The sequence below is a fragment of the Rhincodon typus genome, chromosome 9, assembly GCF_021869965.1.
Source record: "Rhincodon typus isolate 14 chromosome 9, sRhiTyp1.1, whole genome shotgun sequence".
NCBI lineage: Eukaryota > Metazoa > Chordata > Chondrichthyes > Orectolobiformes > Rhincodontidae > Rhincodon > Rhincodon typus.
In genome coordinates this window covers 54,110,059-54,133,073 of record NC_063340.1, presented here as the reverse complement: position 1 = coordinate 54,133,073, position 23,015 = coordinate 54,110,059, and the positions used below count along the sequence as shown (strand labels likewise).

General features: G+C 37.4%; 1 long non-coding RNA gene across 2 annotated transcripts; it reads right to left on the bottom strand.

Moving 5' to 3' along the window:
- Positions 1-3,615: 3,615 nt before the first annotated feature.
- Positions 3,616-21,987, bottom strand: LOC125484028. Of its 2 annotated transcripts, none has more exons than XR_007262903.1 (3): positions 21,861-21,987; positions 20,199-20,303; positions 3,616-3,804 (listed from the first exon to the last, which is right to left on the bottom strand). It is a non-coding gene; the product is annotated as an uncharacterized LOC125484028 (long non-coding RNA). The 2 variants fall into 2 exon arrangements; XR_007262902.1 differs by lacking the exon at positions 3,616-3,804 and adding an exon at positions 6,040-6,445.
- Between the last annotated feature and the right edge of the window lie 1,028 nt (positions 21,988-23,015).

The following is a 23,015-nucleotide window of genomic DNA, read 5'->3' as shown; positions in this document are numbered from 1 at the left end:
ACTTGATGTGGAGTTATCTTTCAGAATTAAGCGCATTGCGCTTTTGCATGACAGCTGTATAAGATTTTTAAAAGCGACAGGAGAAACGGAAAGGGTATGAGGAATATGAGAAGAGATGGGAAATCGTCATCCAGAAGAAAACTCGCTACCACCTTCGCAAAAGCAATTACGGAGGAACAGTGGACTCTAGACGTGCCAGCAACACCCATGAATGAATTTAACATGAAAGCAGGAATGATTCAGTTGCTTGATTGCAAGCAAATAGTAACCTGTTGTGTTTAATATTGCTGAAACCTCTTTATCTTTAGATAGAGAGTATTCTCACATAAGAAATCATTTGCATGAACACTGAGAAAGTGACCAATCATGCAATGCCTGTCATAAAAGCTTTTATCACTTGGCGTAAGGACTACTTAAATGGTGACAGAAACAAAGAAAACCCTATTATTACCGGTGGTAGCTAAGCAAAATTCAAAGTTATAGTGCTGTGCTTAACTGTAGTTATTAAGGTGTGGAACAATAAAATATAGTGGCCTTTCCCAAAGGAAATATAAAAATGTTTAAAAAAGAGACCGACTATTCAGCGAGATGGAAAATGCCCCTTTTCAGTAGCACCATTTAAAGTAGTAATGGTAAACATTTGTCTACCACATTGCAGAAATTAGCACTGATCATTACGAAAAAGATGAAGTATGAAAAGAAATGAATAAAAGACCAAAAGAAGAAAGAAAATATTATCAGAAGGTTGGCAAAATGGACTGATTAAACTTATTGCAAAGTAATATCTAGTTGTGTATTTTGAGAGGAAGAACAGGACAGACGATATAAACTGAATGATAAAAAGAGTACAGAAACAGTGTGACTGGAGAATTCATGTCCACAAATCTTCGAAAATTGGACTACAAGTTGATAATGCTATCAATAAAGGATATAAGATCCTGAACTTTATAAATGAAGGCCTAGCCTAAAAAAATCAAGGACATTACATTCAAACTTTATGAGACATTGGTTAAAATAATATAGTCACCACAATTGATATCAAAAGCCTTTGTGAGCAAAGCAGGCAAACTATAATGATATAAGGGCTGAGGGACTTCAGTTATGTGGAAGGATGAGAGAAACTCAAATTATTTTTCATGGAGTGTGGCAGGTCAAGAGGAGATAAAGTTTGAAATTATGCAGGGTTTTGAGAGAGTAATTAAGGATAAGTTATTTTTATTGGTGATTTGCATCAGTACCAAAAGATGCCAATTCAAAATAAGTATGTTAAAGAAGCAGATAATTAATTTATCAGATATGTTACTCTTAAATGACATGTGTGGCACTGAACTAGGCTAGGGAGTCGCACGTTTAAAGTTCAACAATGACACTTTTCTCATTTGGAATTGAAAAATGCTGTTACTCCTGAAAAATTTGCAGAAAACTCCAAATTACGTCGTAATTGGCTGATATCCAATAGGATTGTTTCACATTGATTTTAATGATCTTACCACTTTAAAAATACTGTCAGTTACACCTCAGGAAACCTTGGAGCTTTGCCCAAAAGGAGTGATTTTGTTCGAACTTGTGTCCACATTTTCCTGTACTACCAAATATCATATTATTGCTACAGTGGCAGTGTTTGGAAATCAGGGTCGCCAGTTATACAATTCTTCCCTTACTGATTAAACAAGCAAATGGTAGGACTATAGAGATCAGTGCATCATTTGTACAAGTTGACAATCAAATAGAGAAATAGACAGAAAAGACAGAGAGATGAGTGTTGATATGTGTACCTTGCGTTTAAGAGAGTTCAACTTTAAAGACTCCTTTTCCTTATATTTGCAATGTTGCAATTCTGGCAGTTAGTCTCCTTAGCGTTTGCAAGCCATACACACCACAGAAATCAGTTAAATTGTTGTAATGTCTGCTTCATAACTTATAATGTACTTTACTGCTTTAAATAAACTAGTTTATGGACTTAATTAATCCATGACGAATGACTCATCATTCAACCATTCCGGTAACGTGGTTATAAAAGAAAAAGGAAAATTAGTGTGATGATGCTGCCATTTTAGAAAGGTTGTTTTATCCTGGGTTTTGTTTTTATGGGAAGTTGTAAAGGCAGAGGTGTTGAACTGGTTACTTGGGTACAGCCTAAGTAAACAATTTAGGAGGCCTTTAGATTTTTTATAAAAAAAACGTTGGAACAATGGTAGCAGCTTGAATGGGAGTGGCCAGCTCTCACAGACCAGGAACAAAAACAAAGTTGCTGGAAAAGCTCAGTCTGGCAGCATAGTGTTAATGTTTTGGGTCCAGTGACCTTTCCTCAGAACTGTTGGTTCTGCTGAGCTTTTCCAGCAACTTTGTTTTTGTTCCCGATTTACAGCATCCACAGTTCTTTTGGTTTTTATTCTCACAGACCAGGCTTTCTAGTTTTGTTTTAACTTTAGCAGTCAGCTGTTTGGGATCCCAGAAGAGTTGGAAGCTTCAGTAAACGATTCCTAGCTGCTACTTTCTCTGAAATCTTTCCTGATTTTGTTTCCTGGATTGGAGAACTGCATGTAAAAATCTGTGTCTGAATTTACCTTTTTGCCAAGGGGAGTGTTCAGGAGATGTTATTATATTGTAACATTTCATTAGTAGTAGATACTGTATTTATTATTCAGTTAAGTTTTCCAATGGTTAAAATTATCTGAATTCCTCTTTCTTTTGTTTGTATTTTAACTACAGTGTTTAAATAAATTGTGTTTTGCTTAACATCGAGTAGTTTAACCAGATACAACACATCCGGAACATGGCACTTCACATCTATCTTTAAAATACGAAAAAGTTAGGGTCTGGGCTACCCTTTTAAAATATTTTGACTGTGTCTGGTCTGGTTCATAATAGTAGTTACTACAATATTTTTTAATTTTAAAAACTGTGAACACCATGAATTGAAAAATGCAACAACAACTTGAAAATTCAAAGTGTGCAACTCAGCCAAGTCGATCCACAATGAGAAAATACCTCCTTGGATAAGATTTTTGACACAAGACATTGGTTATTGACTGGAAATGCAGATAAATATGACAGAAAAAAAATATAAATTTAGTATATCCTGTTGGGAGCTATTAATGTTTGAAAAATAAATCCAAATATCCAACGATTAATCATCAGAACTATTCCCTAGGTTTTCACAATTTTTTCCACAAAACAAATTCAATCGAATGTGTGAAGAGAACTTAAACAAACCAATCACTATTAATTCAAACTAAAGTTGATAAAGATTGATGTGATAAATTAAATTCTACTTTTTCACTTCTTTCTGCTACAGATAAGATATGAGAGAACTGCTGAAATCTCTGTCCCATTCCCCACTGTTCCTAATAAGTTAAATGTTAAGAGAAAGGTGTGTATATATTCCTTAATCCCTGAGTGTGTGGGCAACTTGAATAACCAGCATTAGAATTTTGTAGGTTTAAACAAAGAAAAATATTTGTTTATTTAAGAACTCAGCCCAAAATCAAATGCAACAGCACCCATTCTCTCAATCACACACACATACGACCACACTCAAGAAAAATGCAATTGAAGAGAATAGAGCACTTTTCCAAGTTATAAAAATAAGAATAATTTATAATTCACGTGGTTGTCTTGTTTTGAATAACATACATTGCAGGTCTTCTTCTTATCTGAAGTGCAGTTTAGATGAGTTCCACAGTGAAAGTCATATGCCAACGTTGTTTACTGGATTATTTCCAATTGATGCACTTTCCATAGGTCATGAAATTAGCGTCTTGTGCTCTCATCACCAGGGGCCTATCAACTGCTTTGGTACATCTGAAATAAGAAAATAAGACATAGGAGTAGATGTAAAACATTCAGTCCATCGAGTCTACTCTACATTTAGTGAGCTTGTAAATGACCTGAATTGTTACAGGCTTAATGATCTTCCTCAGGCACAGATGTAATTGCTGCTCTGCTTTGCTGTAAGAACAAACCTTACTAAAGTTGCTTCTGGAAGGTAACTGCTGTCACATGGTCAATACGAGTCATTTTATTCCCTATGAAATATTATTCCTGAATGTACGAAATCCACGCTATGTTGTTATTTCAGTCATTAAGTCATTGATTTCTACACATTTGTCTGCCTTTAGGATATAGCAAGATATTGAGTCAATCTTGGATTCGATCCTTGAAAAAACAGACCAGGTCACCTGACCTCTAGGGTCACCTTGTCAGGACATATTGTTCATTTTAAAAGTAAAGGCCAATTCAAAGACTCTGTAGTGAATAAAGCTTGCATTTTAAAAGTTATGAAGACGATAGCCTTTTAATGTGTATGATCTTCCTAATAGTTCCTTCATCTTTAGGAATCTCGAAGATTCATTCACCCTCCTTTGGAACAAACCAAAGGCATAGAAGTTTATTCTGATTTCTTTTCAGTGTTCCAGCTATTCTGCAAAGTGCAAAATTTCATGGGAGTCCTTCCATTAACTTTTGATTAAGTAACGCTCCAACTTTTTTTTTTACCAACCCTGCAACTCTGGATTCTGCAGCTCAAGCTTCTGTAATTCCTACACATTGGTTTAAACATCAGAAACCACCCTTGGTTTCCAAGGGCATGCTGCTATGGTTTCAAACTGCAACCAAGGCGATTACTTCCAGAACACTAACTGCAATAAGATGAACTGCTTATCAGTTGGAAAATTAATGTAGTTTTCTTCCTTTAACTTACAGCAAAATAAATCATGTTCTCCCTTAGCAAGTTCGTCTCATACTGAATGGCAATTCCCAATCAGCGACTGTGTCATGGGGAATAAATTTTAACATTTATGTTGAAGGTCTGGTATTGTTAGTAGACTTTTAAAATGATAAAAGTTATGTAAGACTCAAAGCTGACACATTCTTTTCGCTGTTTTTCCAAATATTAACCAGTCTTGTCTGCTGGCTGTGTACTAACTGATTTCGCAGAAAAACTTAAAGCAGTAAATCTCAAAAAAAGCTCCACCTTCCAAACTTTCCTCAATTCTAGGAAAATACATCATTGACACATCATTTTCTAGAACAACTGCAGATATCATGTATCCAGTTCCTGAGCAAAGTAAGACCACCTACCATGTTTATGACTGTCACCCTCTGACTTTATCTAAGAAACACAAATTACCTTTTGAGCTGTACTTGACTTAAATCTGTGCAGTTTTCCAATCTTAAGGTGTTACCAATTAACGCCTCACCCACCAAACTTGCTTTTCAATTTCTAAAAACAAAAGACTACACTTTTAAAATGTATGAAATATCATGTTAGACAAATATAATAATGCAGGAGATTGGTTAGCTGGATGCCTGGTTTGCAACGCAGAATAATATCAATAATATAGGCTCAATTCCCACATTGGCTGAGTTCCCCATGAAAGACTCTCCTCAAACTTTCTCCATATCTGAGGTGTAGTGACGCTCAGGTTAAACCACCACCAGTCATTTCTCTCTGATGAGGGAACAGCCTATAATCTGGTAGGACTATGCTGATTTTAGATAACAATATGATTATGGTAGTACCTTCTGGATAATTTGTCTTCTATAGATCTTGCATGAGATTTATGAGTATAATGATTTTCCTTGAACATTCAATCCTTTGTACCTGCCTGGTGGTCTTAATGATTGATAAAGTACTTTAAATTTCATGAATAGTCTTTGCAGTTGTCTCAAATAGGGGATCAGTAAGAATGAACAATGCACAATACTGAGTTTTTATGGAGCCTCAGAACTAGCTGTAAAAATAAAGATATGTCTTCACCCCCCTAGTTTGAGCAACTATCTAGCTTAATCTTCAGACAGTTTAAGTATGTAATCTAAATAAACAAAAATGTCAGAAACCCACACAAAAAAAAGATGGCCAGTAGTAATGGTATGACTTAATTTAACAGAGCTTACTTCTTCACACTTGGTTCAAATGTAAGTTTATGCATAACTTAAACCATCATTAGCTGTGTTTCTCACAAAGAAGAACACAGAGTAAAACATGTTTTTGAATCTGAATGCATAAAATATAACATTAAATACACTTAAGGCAGTTGCAATTTTTATTATGATAGAAAAAGCTTTGTTTAGTGAAGTGCTATCTTTAATATGCATATATTTTTCTGCTTTTTGAATCTAATTATCATTTTAGCAGCACCATTATGAAATTTGCATACAAGCAATTTAGCAGCAAAGGTCTTCGAATGTTTCTGACAGAATAGCATTCCTGGTGATCCCCAGGATTGGTTTGAGGAGCATTTTGAATCCGTTCAGCATATGTTCTCTGCAGTTTTCTCTGCTCTAATTCTTCCTCGCTTCGCGACAGCTCCAGATGGTGTGCTGCCTCCAAGGCTCTCATCTGCCACTTCGACCAGTCTTCAGGTTGCCTGGTCTGCACCAGCTTGTAACAATGCTCCAGGCTTGCCCAGTTACCAGCTTCAGACAAGGCTGCTACGTTCTGCTGGTGATATTTCAGAGAACGTAGTGTGAAGACCTGTTTTAACTCATAGTTTCAGTAAAATTATTGAAATTATATTTTTACTGCTTTACATTAAAATGAGGTCAGTTTCATTTCCTACAAATGAAAATAAACACACGAGTTTGCAACAGGAGCAGGCCATTTGGCCGCTCGAACCTGCTCCACCAATCAGTAAAGCCATGGCTGATCTGATAACTCGACATTCCCACCTAACTCCAGTAACATTTCATCCCCTTGCTTTACAAAAATCTGTGACAGAGGAATCTTCCTCATCTATGAGGGAGACCTTTTTTTTTTTAAATATTGACCTCCTAATTCCTCTTGTCCTCATGGACCTAGTCAAGACTTCTTAGGACGTTATATGTTCCAATTAAGTCATCGAGTTATAGAGTCATACAGCATGGAAACAGACACCTCCGTCCAATTTGCAGTTCTTGCTATCTCTTAGTTTGGGATTATGTTTGGCGCGGACTGGTTGAACGGAAGGGTCTGTTTCCATGCTGTATGACTCTTTAACTGTGACTTAATTGGAACATATGACGTCCTAAAAAGTCTTGACTAGACCTAATCTAAACTAATCCCACCTGCCTGTTCCTGGCCCATATCCCTCCAAACCTTTCCTATTCATGTAATTATCCAAATGTCTTTTAAATGTTGTAATTTTACCCACACCCACTTCCTTAGGAAATTCATTCCACATACGAACCACACTCTGTGTTAAAAAATTGCCCGTCATATCTTTTTTAAATCTCTGTCTTCACATTTTAAAAAGTAGCCCCTAGTCTTGGAATCCCTCACCCTAGGAAAAAGACACTACCATTAACTCTATCAATAGCTCTCATTATTTTATAAACTTCTATAACGTTGCCTCGCAACCTCCTACGCTCCAGTGATGTTTTGTTCTTCTAAACACTAATCGATACCTGCCCAACCTGTGCAACTTGTCTTCATAATATAACACACATAATAATAAGTTATTAGTCTAGTCAACCTTTGCTGAACTGTTTCCAATGCATTTACAAATCTCCTTAAATAAGAAGACTTCTATACAGTACTCCAGATGTGGTCTCACTAGTGTCCTTTATAAATGAAGGATAACGTCACTAATTTTATATTCGGTACCTGTTGAAATAAACAAGAACATTCTATCAGCTTTCCTAATTACTTGCTGTACCTGCATAATATTATTTTGCAATCCATGCATCAGCAACCCAGATCCATCTGTATGTTAGAGCTTTACAATCTCTCATCATTTAGACAAAATGCTTTTTTAATCTTCTTGCCAAAATAGACAATTTCACATTTTTCTACATGATATATTACTTACTGAATATTTTTCTACTCATTTAACACATTTATAATCTGCTTGTAGCCTCCTTTTATCCTCTTGACAACTTATTTTCCTACTTATCTTTGTGTCATCAGCAAGTTTAACAAGGATTCCTTCAATGCCTTCACATGAACTATAAAAGGTTGAGGTCCCAGTACTGATCTGTGTGGCATATCACTTTGTTATATCTTGCCAGCCAGAAAAATGATCCAGTTATGTCTACTATCTGTTTCCTGTTAAATATAAGAGGTCACCTAATTATGACTGAGATGAGGAGAAATTTTCCTTCCCGATGTTTGTGAGTCTTTGTGATTCTTTTCCACAACAGGTGGTGGTGTAAGCGGACTCTTTGAATATTTTTAAGGCAGGCGCAAGTAGATTATTGATAAGCAAGGAGGAGAAAGATGATTGAGGCTTAGCAGAAATGTAGAATAATCAGGTCAGCTATGATGTTATTGAATGATGGACTAGGCTTGAGGAGTCTACTGTCCTACTCCTGCTCCTAATTCACATGTTTTCATATTTGTAAGTTCTGCGGACTATTACTCACCAACCAGTTAGATAAGATAGCTGAGTTGGCTGGGTGCCAAATTAGGGACCTGAAGATGCTGGTCTGGTTCAAATGGCTGGATGGCTCGTGAATGATGCCAGCAGCATGGATTCAATTTCCACACTACCTGAGGTTACAATGAAGGGCACATCCTCTCAAGCTCTCCCTTCACTGTAGGTATGGTGGCCCTCAGGTCAAACCATTACCGATCATCTCTCTCTCATGGGAAAGCAGCCCAATGGTCTGGTAGAACTATGGCAACTTTTTGCCTTTTAGTTATCAGCATTAATAGTGTTTATTCCAATCTTTGCTTATTGTAATTGAAAACTAATATGTGAATAGACATTCCGGATAAAGTGTAAAAAAAATTGCAGTCTTTGCCAATGACATTAGTGTTATTGCTGAGAGGAGAGTAAGATCAGATCTAATGGATTAGGAGTATTTCTTAGCTGAACTGACTGACCAGCAGGTAATAGATATCCCTGAAGGGAAAACTGGATGGTAAGGAATAGTTAACAATAAGAGGGGAGAAATGGAAAAATGGATCAATGAAAATGGAAGATAGATGGCACTGAAAGCAGGGAAGGAACGGTGATGAAATGGGTGACATTTAGAGTTATACCTCCACATCCCAGATTGGTGTAGCTCGAACAATACTTTAGAAATGTGACACCATTCCAGACAGATAAGTCATTTTATTGGTACTATATCCACTGGTTTGAATGTCCACTGCCTCTGTTGTTGGTGTCTTATGGTTTCAGAGGACATTGTTTACAGAATACACTACAGAAAATTGTCAAGGCTTCTTTAGATGGCTAATTCCAAATCTGCAACTTCTATCATCTAGAAGATCAAAGGTGCATGAAATGCTCCCCTCCAGCTCACTCCCCAACATGGCTTAACTAGGAAATGGTGATATCTTCAATGTCATTAGACTAAAATCCTACAACTGCCTACCAACATGCCTTTGGTTGGTTGGTAAGTAACTTCACCACATGGAGTACATCAGTTCAAGAAGGCAACTCACTTCAACCTTCTTAAAGTAAACTAACTATGGGCAATATATTTAGACTGTTTTAGTGACACACATATTCAAAGAATGATTTAAAAATAAAGATAAATGTAAGGAGGAAATGGTTGTCAATGAAAGGAAAAGTACCAGTAAGTACTGGAAGAGTTGGAGGTTGAAGCACATAACTTTGAAATTTGGTAATGGTCTCTCCAAACTGATTGGGCGAAAGTGCAGTTTCTTGTGAACTAAGGTGGAGTGGTTGGATATAATATAGTGACTGTCATGCTAACTCACATCTAACAATGGTAAAATTTCTCATGTAGATCAAAAATTATAAGAATGAGAAATATAGCAGTATTGAAAATTACATAAGATGTATCACTTTTAATTTCGTGAATGAAAATCTGATAAAATAGTGACTTAGTTTTGATAGACCTGTTCTGATTGTTTAATTTTAAATATGTGTATTACATCGGATTATGAACATCAGTAACAAGCTAATTATATAGATTGCCTCAGAGTACTGCTTTCTGCTCTTTATTGGTGCATACTGAATAGTACAATTTTAAGTAGGAAATTGTTCAAAGAATTTAGACATGTAATGAGAAATCTGTTTCAGAAGGTATAATATTATTTGATTTCATTACTATTAGAAATAAATATCAGATTTTCAAAAATACTTATTTCATATATACTTTGAAAAATAAGTAAATCATTGTTGCAAATATGCACATTTTCTGGAGTATAAGGAATGGATAAATGATAGAATAACATTTCCATTCATTACAACTTGTTGCCCAGTCCAACTGCAGCCTTTAGCTATTTAGCAACAGGTCTTCATCCAAATGCAGCCTATGAGTTCAGACTGGTTACTTCCAATGGACATGGTTGTACCATCAGTGTCTGGAGACAGATGGCTACCTCAGAAGATAGTAAGTGTGCTGCACATTGTAGGGATATAAGCTAAACATTGAATAACTTAGTACCTGAAGATTATAATACGTCACTAACAGTGAGATAGATATGCTTGTGAAATATGCTGGAAAATATTTCAATATGTTAAAATGTGATTTTCTTTTAGATCATTGAAGGTGCTTTTAAATACATTTTTAAGATCAAAGTGTCTGCATAATATTGAAAATAGATGGAACCATGAACAACAATTGAGCAGATCTGATATAATTAAGCTTTTTACACTTATTTTAGCGACAGTTACTTTTCATTTCTAACCCAATTATAACAATGACTTATTTAATATAATAATTTTTCTTGAAGCTCAAACCTCATCCATATATTTCTTCAAACAGTAGAAAGCAATATTCTAATCCATTGGCAACTTTCTATGTATTAGTATTTGTTGCTTTAGTGCTTCCATTTGGGTCATCCAAGAAGGAATTTGCTGCCTGTATCCTGCACCACTCTCGCCACTTCCCCAGTCCCACTCTCCCCACAGTCACCTCCCCCCAGCACTTAAATACTTTTCTTTTCCACAAAACCCTTGTGAGGATGCAAAACCGTCCAGTGAGACTAGGGTTTGTTCTTGAGTTTCCCATAGTCTAATTAATCACTTTTAGTGTGGTCCCTGCAGGTCTGCCCAATATCACAGCATGTCTTAAAAAACATATTAAAATAACAACTTGTCTTTCAGGACTTCACTGTTATTAATTTTTAAGAGCAGAGTTGAAACACAATAATAAAAAAAGTGTAGTTCACATTAACTGCTGTTTCCCCTGATTTATTTAATGACAAATCATATTTCTGTACTAAAAATCAATTACCTCTTTCATGTATTTATTCTTCAGAGAATTTTAGAAACACTATCCATACAGAGCACATAAGATTGGAACTCACTGCATTCAGGGGGTGACATCAGTGAAATGTTACATAATGCCTGTTGCTGAACATGGAGCTTGCATTTATGTAAGAAACAAAATCAATCAGATCAGAACTCAATAACTTTCTCCAATAAATCATTGGAATTTTGAGACCAGGAACTTTCCAATCTTGATCCTTGGTTTTGGCTGAGTTTTCTAATCTGAATTGGGTCATAATAGGGGTAATACAATTGGTTTACGTGCCCATGGACTAGAAAAAAAAAAAACAACTCGAATTACTGCTCCTGATAACTATGAAGTGACCCCTGCTAGAAGTCCATATGTAAGAGGAGGATAGGATGAGCTGGACTGTAGTGCCTCCACAGTGGAAGAGATTACCAACACTTATTGTTAGGTCTATAGATGGATTCAGTATTAAAACGTAACTAGTATTTATGGAATCATATTGAGCAACAACTTGAGGAAAGAGAAGGAGCCAAAATTATGGTGCAACAAAAACACAGGTAAGTCACATTCTGCCTAAGGGTTATGTTCATTGTGTATCTCAATATTTTGCCTCATTGGTCCCTCCTCCACTGTCATCACTCATGTTGAGGGAGATAAATTTTCCATTTGATGCCAGCTTTCCTTCACACACCAAAATATCACAAATTTGAGACTACTCAAGCAGTGTTAGAAAGCAATTTTTCCATAACAAACATTGTAGTTAAGCTATGTCTAATTATTGGCCAACATTTACACATGTGCATATTTCACTAGATGTTCTTAAAAAGCAATAAAGAATGGGAACTGTGATTGATTATTTTTCCTTTCCTTGCCCATGTATATTGAACTCAGCTTTAATGTTCCTATATTAAGCAGCTGATCACTCCAGCCTCCTTAAGTGCAGTTGTGCAGTCACACTCGTCATTATTAAATGAAGAATCAATTTGTTTGGACTGGGGTGCCTTTGTGGAAAAAAATAAACATAGGTTCATCCCACAAATTTTGTACCAAAATGTTAACACTAAAATGACTGATTTTATTTTTTTGTTGTGATCCAAAAGGATGTTTGTTGTTGAATCAAATTAAACATTTTATTTATTTTCACTTCAGCTTGGATTAACATACTCATAGATCGGTAATAAATTAATCAAAATAATAGGTTAACTTTGTGTAATGTGAAAATAAAGGGACAACTTGTGCTTTAAGAACATTTGAATATAAAAATAGGGGCAATAGTAGGCTATATGGCTCATTGAGCCAGTTCCATCATTTAACAAGTTCATGGCTGACCGTCAGCCTTTACTCCACTTTCTCATCTGTTCAGTGCAGACCTTGATTCTGAGAAGCGGAAAACCTGGTTATTATCATCCTTAATTATGTGCAATAATGACCCTTCCACAAACTTAGAATTTGAAAGATTTGTAACCCTTGATTGAAGAAATTTCTTCTCATCTCCGTTCTAAAGATTGGCCTCCTATCCTGAGACTGTGTCCCTAAGTTCTCGGTTTCCAAGACAGGAAAAAAACTCACTATATACCCAACTAAACCCCTTCAGAATTTTATATGTTTCAATTAAATCACTTCCCATTCTTCTAAACACCAGAAAGTATCGACCCAATTAACTCAGGCTCATGGGACAACTCTGTCATTCCTGATTTTCAAGCTCTGCTGCACTGCCCCTAATGCAAAGCATTGTTCCTGTAATTCAGACCAAAACTGCTCTTAGCATGGCAAGTATAGTCTCACTAAAGAGCTGTACAGTTATAGCAGGACTTCTTTATTGTTGTACTCCAATCCACTTGCATTAAAGTGGAGTCTGTCATTTATCTTTAAATTACTTGTTTTACTTGCTTGCTAACTTTGTGTACCTCGTACAAGTCTCTCAAAAAGTCAACATTTACATGTTTCATGGCTTTTAAAAAATATTCTGTTTTCTACTTTAAGATTTTGGGCTTTTTTTATATTAATGAGTTTAAACAGTTAATGATTGAATTCAGTAGAAAAGTAAATGTGTTTAACTAGTGGAATTGTCAACTTTTAGTTCTTTAAACTACTTTTAATATTCCATTGTAATTTTAGTATGACGTTTTGGTTTAATTTAGCATTATTCATAATCTAACAGTTCCCTCTAATGGGATTTCAATAGCAGAAAAAAAAAGCAGAGCAATAACTATGAACAGGCTCCTTACAGACACATGTCAGAGCCCCTAACATGATACCAGTTAAAGTTTATAGAGCAGCAAGTACAGCTGTAACACAATGTGATTTTCACATTAATTACACATTAGCTAATCAATGTAAAACTTCTCATTGCCAACTCAGTTATCTGACAATAAAATTGTATCACTCACCTCAACCCTCCATAGATTCGCTTTTACAAATTGGAGGGGAAGAGTTTCATTACTAATAATTCTTAGCAATATTGTGAATTGAATACATGGAATTATTTACAATTTCAAAATGAATAGAAAACTAAACAATCTTTTGATTTGGTAAAACTACATAAAGTTTTTAGTAACAATATCAACATCCCTATGGTCCAGAAAAGTGTATAAAGCATTAATCAAAATTAATCAGCAAGCTCTTCTGTCTGAACCAGGATACAATTCTAGAATGTACATTTATATGTATAGGGAGTTGATTAGCTCAGCATAGGTTCAATTTCCGTTCTTGCTGAGGTTACTATGAAGGTCCTGTCTCCTCAATGTTGTCCCTTGCCTGAGGTATGGTGACCCTCAGGTTAAGCTCACCACCATCTGTCTCTATCTCTCGCTCTTACACAGACACACACGAGAGCAGGACAATTGTGACTTCACCTTTACCTATTTATATGTAGATATTTTGTGTCTTTATTTTGATTTAAAAGTTAATAATGTAAAACTTGGACCAACAGTATTGTGTTTTCTTCACTCAATTCTGTTTCCTGTACCTAACATCAAGATTATTTGGCACTTGCAATGTTCAGTTCAAAGTTTCTTCTACACCTCTTTGTAACTTCATCTGCTGAACCCAAAAGGATAATAAACAATGCTGTCTGAAGATTGTGGGTTCAAGTCCTACTCAAGGAACCAGAGAAAAAAAAAATAAATCAGGAAAAGGCTCCACTACAATACTGAGTTGGTTGTGCTGTTGGAGAATGAGTGTTTGAAGCAGCTATTTTCTGCCCTGTCAGATAGACATAAAGCTTCCTTGGAATTATTTTGCAGATGAATGCTTCTTGGTGTATTGGCCAACAGTTATACTACATAAAAATGGCCTAGTCACTATCAATTGACAATTTGCAGGCTCCATTTTCTACATTATAATCGTAATTATATTGACAATAAAGTATGATCATGCTAGACTTGAAATGTGCTATATAAATGCAAGTTTTTTTGTGTACCTTGGTCCACCATTTACAGATGAAAGTAAGAGGTTTTATGGTGCAGTTGTAGCACTTCCATCTCTGGGACAGAAATTCCGGGTTTAATTCCCAACTCAGAACTTGATGGCCATAGAAGGCACATCATACTGTGGCTAAATAAGTTAGTCGGCAATCTTTAAATTCTCCATTTTTGCCTACAGCAGCTACTAACAATGAGATGGCTTCCTGGCCAGCCAGAATTGTGGTATCTGCAGCACAATAGCCTCTTAACACAAAAAGACTCAGTGCACGGGTTCTTACCATGTGCAAGTGTGATCTCATTCTGAGGGGGTACCACATCTATGTCAGTGTTAACTGCAGAATTTGCTCACCTGCACAGGTCCCATTTTAGCTTTTCTTGAAATAGTTGCCGCAAAACAGCTGCCTTTAAGATCAATTTACTATACTTTCTGAAACTGGACTCAGTGGCTGCTTTACTCATTGTTGCATGAATGCATTTCTGAAAAATTGCCATAACAGCAGAACCAAATAACATGTTTTAATGTATTGTTCCTGAAATTGATTCTAAAAGTATAGTTTTGCTACTCACATTTCAGCAGAAGCTGCCAAAAAGATTGCTGGAAATGAGCTCATGCTGTTATAGCATTGACCTCTGTAATTAGAGGGCAGTGACAGCCAACAGGGAGTATTTTTGGCTGGTTGTCTCAGGTCTGGCACCTTGAGTTATAGGCAAAGGTGCAGGGGATCTTTGTGTATGCATATCAACTAATAGATCAGCTGATCTTACGAGCAGCAACAACTGTGAGGCTGATCACCTCCAATATGGCGGTTAGTTGAGTTTCCGCTGTGAAATCTTCATTCTGATTTCCCTCTTAAACATCTCTGCAAGGGTCTCTGCAATTTCTTCCCTAGCCTCCCACAAAGATGGGCTTGATCAGGCCCAGGGGTTTTATCCACCTTACTGTGAGAGAGGAAAGACTTAAAAGGGGCAACATTTTCTCACAGAGAGTGGTGCATGGATGGCATTAACTGGCAGAGAAAGTGGTGGAGGCTGGTACAATAACAACAATTAAAAGGCATCTTGATGGTTAGATGAATAGGAAAGGTTCAAAGGAATATGGGCCAAATGCTGGCAAATGAAACTAGATTAATTTAGGATAGCTGGTCAGCATGGACGAGTTGGACCAAAAGATCTGTTTCCATGCTGTATATTTCCATGACTCAAGAACCAAGGCCCACTCTGTGTCTGAACCATATTTCATAGCCTCCCCAACTGGTGCACTCCACCACTGTGCCAGTCTGAAATGTGCCGTTTGTCACTGTTTGAGTTTCAGACCTCAAAAAGACCAGAGTACCTTGAATATCAACCACAAATGAGGCAAGTGCTAAGTGTTAAAATTGACCTCAGTCGTGGTGAGATTACTCGCAAATATCATTCAGAAAGAAGAGAGCTTGGCAATACATAACAGAACATAACTGGAGGAATTAAAAAATTGTCATCTAAAAAAAAAGTGAACTATTTTATAGAGTGACTGCAAAGAACAGAATAGATGACTACAATAGTTAAAGACACACCTTTAAAAATAATACTGCCACAGAGAAAATGATAGATTATCAAGTGAGGCATTAAAGAACAAATACCACAGTGCAATGAGGTAGATCATAGGAAAAGTAATGCACACTATCAAGCCAAACATAATTAAAAATGAGGAAATAATTGTGGATCTTGAAGGAAGACTTGCAAAGGCCTATAGAAATTAGGAAGTCATGTCTTATCACACCTTAGTGGGTATAATGTGCTGGAAACCAAGCCCCACTATTTCGCATTTGTCACAAATGTGAAAGATGATCAATTTAATGAGTGGCACAGTGGCTCAGTGATAGGCACTGCTGCCGCACAGTGTCAGGGACCTGGTTTCAATTCCAGCCTTGGGCAACCAGCTGTGTGGAGTTTGCACGTTCTGTGTCTGCGTGGGTTTCTTCTGGGTGCTCTTTTTCCCTCCCACAATCCAGGGATGTGCAGGTCAGGTGGATTGGCCATGGGAAAATGCAGGGTTACAGGGATGGGGTGGGAAGCTCTTCAGCGCGTTGGTGTGGCCTCGATGGACCTAATGGCCTGCTTCCACACTGTAGGGATTCTATGATTCTATTCTGCAGATGGCTAATGCCTGACATCTGACATGATCTAAGAGAGAAGAACCAGTTTTTTTTACAATGATCCAAAAAGCAGAAACATATTTATGATAATAAACCTATCTTCTCACATTTGGCAAAAACAGATTGTTAATTCTTAAATGCACACTCAGACTATACAACCCCACGCCACCCCGCTTAAATCCAAGCGCACACATATTCATTCACACATAGCCTGAGCAAGGCAAACTGGAAATCTGTTTTTTTAAAATAAATGCTCTGTGCACGAAAATGTAGGCAGAAAGGGACAAAGTTTGTGGATCAGGTTCCAATCCAAAAGGCAAAATGAGAGGATTTTCTCACAATTATTTTCCTTTGTTTGTTGGCAATGATATTACATTGTTTTTGAGCATCGTAATCCTCAACTTATTAGTTGGTCACGTGGGTCTATGGGCTGGAATTATTTAAGAGCGATTTCTTTTCCAATTAAAATGCCAGAGAGGGTGCAAATTCACCTGCCAGAAGGCTTAAGGTTCAGAGTCCCCATTACTTTCTCCCTTTTCAGTTCTGTGATGAACTGCTACTTTCAACTATCCCAAATCCTCAGCAGTTACCTTTTTTTACTGAAGACACCTGATGCAATAGAAAAATATCAAATCTAGCTTCAGCAAAAGAACACTACACAGTTCAACCTTTGCTTGAGTTGTAGAAAAAAAAAGAGACTAAGAATCTAAACTTCCATTTTCCAGTTTATACTTCCAAATAAAGTAAGTGTATTCATTAGCCTGGAGACGTCAAGCAAGTCTTTGGCAACATTTAGTCCAGAATTAGTGAGATCTTGCAGGAAGCTGTCATTTGGGGCGGAATTTATTTCGTTCAGATTTCCATCCTTGTCTGTCACTATTCAAAAGTCATTAACAAGTCTTGAATCATCCATTCATTCATTAGCAGCCCCTCAGAGGAGGATGATGGTCTTCCACACTTGAGTGAGTCCATAGGTGGCTTTACAGACCAATGCGGCTACAGCAGGCTCTGTCACACTTTGGACAGAAGGTGGTCACGGGAAGGGGCGAGTGGAAAATTGGTGTGGCAGCACGCATGTTTCACCGTTTTCACCTGGCTTCTGTTCTTTCCTGACAGCAGGTCTTGAAGTGCTCAAAGCCCTTCTGGATGCTCCTCCTTCCCTTTGGACAGTCTCGGTCCAGTGATTCCCAGGTGCCTATGGGAATGCCGTACTTCATCAGTGAGGCCTGGAGGGTATCACTAGAACACTTCCTCTGTCCATCTGGGGTTCACCCGCCATTTGGGAGTGGGAGTAGGAGTAGAGCACCTGCCTGGGGAGCCTTGTGTTGGTCTTGCAGATGACTCGCTCAGCCCATTATAGTCACTCAAGGGTGGTCAGTGCCTTGTCGCTGGGGATTCTGACCTGGTCGAGAACGCTGCTGTTGGTGTGTCTTTCTTCCCAGTGGATTTGCGGGATCTTGCACAGGCAGCGTTGGTGGTACTGCTCCAGTGTCTGCTGTAGACTGTCCATGCCTCAGAGCCAAATAGGAAGGTGGGATCCACCACAGCTCTGTAACCATGAGCTTGGTGTCTGATCTGATGTTGTTGTCCTCGAACACCCTTTTCCTCAGGCAGCTGAAGGCTGCGCTAGCACTCTGGAGGCGATGCTGGATCTCTTCCTTAATAGCTGCTTTGGCAGACAGGACACTCCCAAGGTTTTAGAAGTAGTCAACTTTCTCTAAGGCCTCCCCGTGGACCTTGATGATTAAGGATTTGCTCCACAATGCTGCACCAGGTTGGTGGAGAGCCTTCGACTTGCAGATGTTCAGGGTGAGACCCATGCCTCCATAAAGATGCTGATGCTGGTCTGGAATACATTCTGAGATTGCACATACACAAGCATGATCTGCATACTGCAGCTCAATGACACTGGTTGGGGTGACTTTGGTTTTGGCTTGAAGATGGCGGAAGTTGAATAATTTCTCACTGTTTCAGTAAGCTAACTTAAAGAGCCAGCAGGAAATTATTCAACCTCCACTACCTTCAAGTCTTCTGTAGTGATGCACAGTCTACACTTTTGAATTGACAGTAACAGATTTTATTGAAAGAAAGAAAACTGGAGCCTGCAAACCTAGGCTTCAGTTCCATGTCATCTGATGTCACTGTGACGGCCTCTTTCCACATGCCCAGCAATTATATCCAGAGTAAGATGCAATTCTTTTTGCCCTGCATTTCTCCCCAAGTAATTTCACAGTGTGCCATTTTATCTTTAAACATTATATCGTGCATATTTAAAAGTTTGACTTCACTCCTACCTCCCACCAAGTCACTTGAGCTTGAAGAACTACTCTCCAACAGTACTCTTAGCTCTGTAGCAGCCTCCTGGCCGCTAAAACACAGATACATTACTAATTTGGCCAAACACAAGGGATGCTGGGTACATTGGGCAAGTAAAACTCTAAAATCACAAAGCCCACACACAAGATACAGTACAAACACAGCAGCCAGGTGCTAGTGACATTAACATAATGTAAAAGGCAACAGTTATCCTGGACAGACATACCCCTAACAACTTATCCGCTAAATAAAGGAAGGCCCAGACAGAAAGTCACCGTGTCCTGCTTCACAAAGAAGCAAAGAGTAGCAGGCCATCTAAATGATTAACAATGTTTCAAACTATTAAGTGGGTCTTCCTGATTGGCCAAAACAATAGAAAGTTCCAGTAAACCTTTCAAGTATTCATGTGCAGACCATTCTCTTGGATCTTCTGGATGCCTTCTGGGGAGACCAGCATGGCAAGAGAAAGACAGAGAGAAAATGTACAAGAGACTTGGGAAGTATTGTAAATTTAAGAGGCTGAATAGGATTAGAGATAGGATTGTTTTGCAGTAAAAGCCATTGTTTCCCAATGACTCACTCAGAGATAGTAAGAACTGCCGACATTGGAGTCAGAGATAACAAGGTGTGGAGCTGGAGGAACACAGCTGGCCAGGCAGCATCAGAGGAGCAGGAAAGTTGATGTTTTGGGTCAGGACCTTCTTCAGAAATAGGGGAGGGGGAAGGGAGTTCAGAAATAAATAGAGTGGAGGGGTGGGGCTGGGGAAGGTAGCTGGGATGGTGATAGGTGAGTGCAGGTAGGCAGTGGTGGGGATTGGTCAGTGAGGTGGGAGGAGCAGATAGGTGGGAGAGAAGACAGACAGATAGATTGTGTCAGGTCAAGGAGATGGGGATGAGAGGGAGGGTTGGTTATGGGACGAGGCCGGGAGTGGGAAGATTTTGAAACTGGTAAAGTCCACATTGAGACCATTGGGTTGTAGGCTCCCTAGGCATAATATGAAGTGATGCTCCTCCAGTTTGTGGCTGACGTCATTGTCACCTCACTGAAAATAAGAGGATAGTTCCTGCTCTGTGGTAATTTTCAGCAGTGGTGCAACAACTCCATTCTCTGAATTACACATATTTCACACATCAAATGCATAACAGCGTATGTAATGACAAGATCTCAAACAATAATTATACTTACGTTCTCTTAGATTCCATCTGCTTTCTTAAAAGTGCAAAGTGAATCTAATGGTCAATGAGGTGTTCCACTTGCCAAGCACCTATCTCACTATGTTGCATCACAGTACTGGTGAACATAATTAGAGAGAAGATCAGTGAAATAGAGGCAGATATTAGGTTAAGACACAAAAAAATAATCTAGACCTATATTTGGGTTCAGACTGCAGAAGCAGTGTGTGCCCTGACCAGGAGGGTCAAGGATCAATAGAAATTGGTTACTGGCATACAGATGGCAGTCTGTCCCTGCAGGTTTCATTAGAACATATGACACATCTCAGTGATAGCCTCCCTGCTGAGCCTAAGGCTACGCATGCTGTTCGTCATGGCCAGACAGCTGACCCAATTGCAGCAGACCCACTGTATGGGGTAGTACTTGCTGTGAGTTGCATTCCCAGACTATTCTGTTCTCCAACTGCTACACCGTTCGATATCTGTCATTAACTAAAGTACTTTTCTTCTCAAGCAGCAAACTTGTGATATAAAATGGTGATTCTTCAAAATTTTCTATTCAATAGGCTTATGTATGCCAGACCTGACTTTTAAATCTCAAAATGTTCATCTTTCTGTTATCCTCCACAGCTGCTTCATTTCTAGTGATTGGTATTTAACAAGGCCTTAACAAGCAGAAATAGGCTTTATTCTGACACTTCTCTAATATTCCTGAAGACATTTTGGAGTTAGAGGAATCTTCAAAGAAATGCTAAGTGTGACAAATAGTCAATTAGTGCCTTCTGTCAGCAGGACACTTTTTCAACTCACCTCCACTTTTTCCACAAATACTATTGAAGAGAGGATAATGTGGTTCTAAGTGGTCAATGATGATAATACAAGCTTAATTTTAAAAAATGGTTTGCTTAAATTTGTTAATATATTTCAGCATAATTATCAGTTCATTATCACTTGAGATGACAAAGCATTCTGCTTTGTCTATATTTATACCACTAATTGCAATTTTCTGCTAAAATGATTGCTGCTTTAGAATATAACTAAGTGTGTTAATTATATTATACATTTTTGTTCTGTTCAGATATTGAGCTAATTTCCAGTACAGCTTATGTTCTAAAACGCTGTTTTATTAATCATAGAAGCACAAATATTTTTGTTAAAAATTAGAAGTGAGCAATTTGGCAATATGCATCTAGATTTGACAGTACTGCACTTGTAGTGTTCCAGCTCCCTCTACCTTCTGGCAAAGTGACAAATGCTAGTGTCTGTATACATGAAGATGTGGCTTGTAATAATGCTGAAATTATTACAGCTGATTCCACAATTGTGTAGGTAAGAGTTTTAGCAGATTAAATGGTACTTAATGATTAATTATACAAAAAACATGGGGCAAGATCAAGAGAACTAAGATTGTAGGTAATGCTCCAAATATGTAGCAAATAGATCAGTAAATAAATAGTTAAACAGTAAATAAAAAGTAAGAGTAATTTAACATTTTTGATGCAACTTTTTTTCCACCCAAAATAATTACCTATCCTCTTTCAAGTACAAACAGACTGTCTGCGCATTTCTAATTGTTTCTAATAATAATGATGAATATAAATTTGGATCGTACATTTAGAAGTGAAAATGTGGTGATCTGTAATCACATACAAGTTGCAAAAATCATCACACGTACCTCCAAAATTATAGTGTAGAATTTACAAATTTCAGAACCAAATCCCCTTTTGAGATTAAATGTGTGTTACAGAAGCTATCCTACTTTTAAATACAGTAGTTCAGAGCCAAATAAGATACTATTTAAATCAGCTGACCTCCAAATCAACAGAAGTATGAATAGTTCACACCCAGTTTAAAAAGAATGCCAATTTAGTTCTGACAGGGGTCCATAAATTACACATAACAGCATTTGAAAGATCACGAAGTAGTTGTGAGTAATCACAATGAGGTCTAATTACTGGGGCAATTAGCTGTGTAACTTCAGTGATTGATTGGAGCTTAAGTCGATCTTGAGGATCTTATTGAAGATGGCCAGGAAGCAATCTTTCAAAAGCTAGCAACAGGGACTGGAACTGTACGTGAGCATGATGATGGTAACTGAAACCTAGAAGACTGACTTTTTTTAACTTTACCATGCACAATCTTTGGGTTCCTTTCCTGCATTTTTAAAAAATTCTATATAAAAAGACTACTGTTAAAAATGTTGATATTTATGCTTTCATAGATTTTCATTTAGTAAAGAATGTAAACGGTAGTCATCAAAATATTTAAAACTTCATAGAAAAACACATTAAGTAAAAAGGATTTTTTTTCAATTACATGTAGAATTAATCGTGATTTCTTTTAAAGTGATAAGCAACTAATGTAAATAGATTATTTTAAAAGTTAATGTCAATAAATGATAGATTGGAGACATAATTTACAGTCCCAACTCTCACTTCTAAAATAAACAGAAAGGTAGATTTTTGATGTTGTTATTTGGGCTTTAAGCATCACCGAGAAGTGTGCAGAAGAGAAAACGTGGTGGGGAAGTTCACAGATCATTAACAGAATACTGAGATCTTGCTTCCAATCATTTCAGGGAAGGAAGACAAGTCACAACCTGCTACCAACAAACAAAGTTTTACACAGCATTTTCTTTCTACAGTTGACCCTAATGCTCAGGTGGTAACAATAGAAATTTCCCTCCGTGAAATTTCTACCTTGCGTGAGAAAACGTCATGGGAACAGATTGCAATTACTGAGGTGAATCAAAGATAACACAATAAATATAATTTAGTTATATTCACCATGTTTCATATTTTTAAGCTAATTTTCTTTATTGGTTAATGCA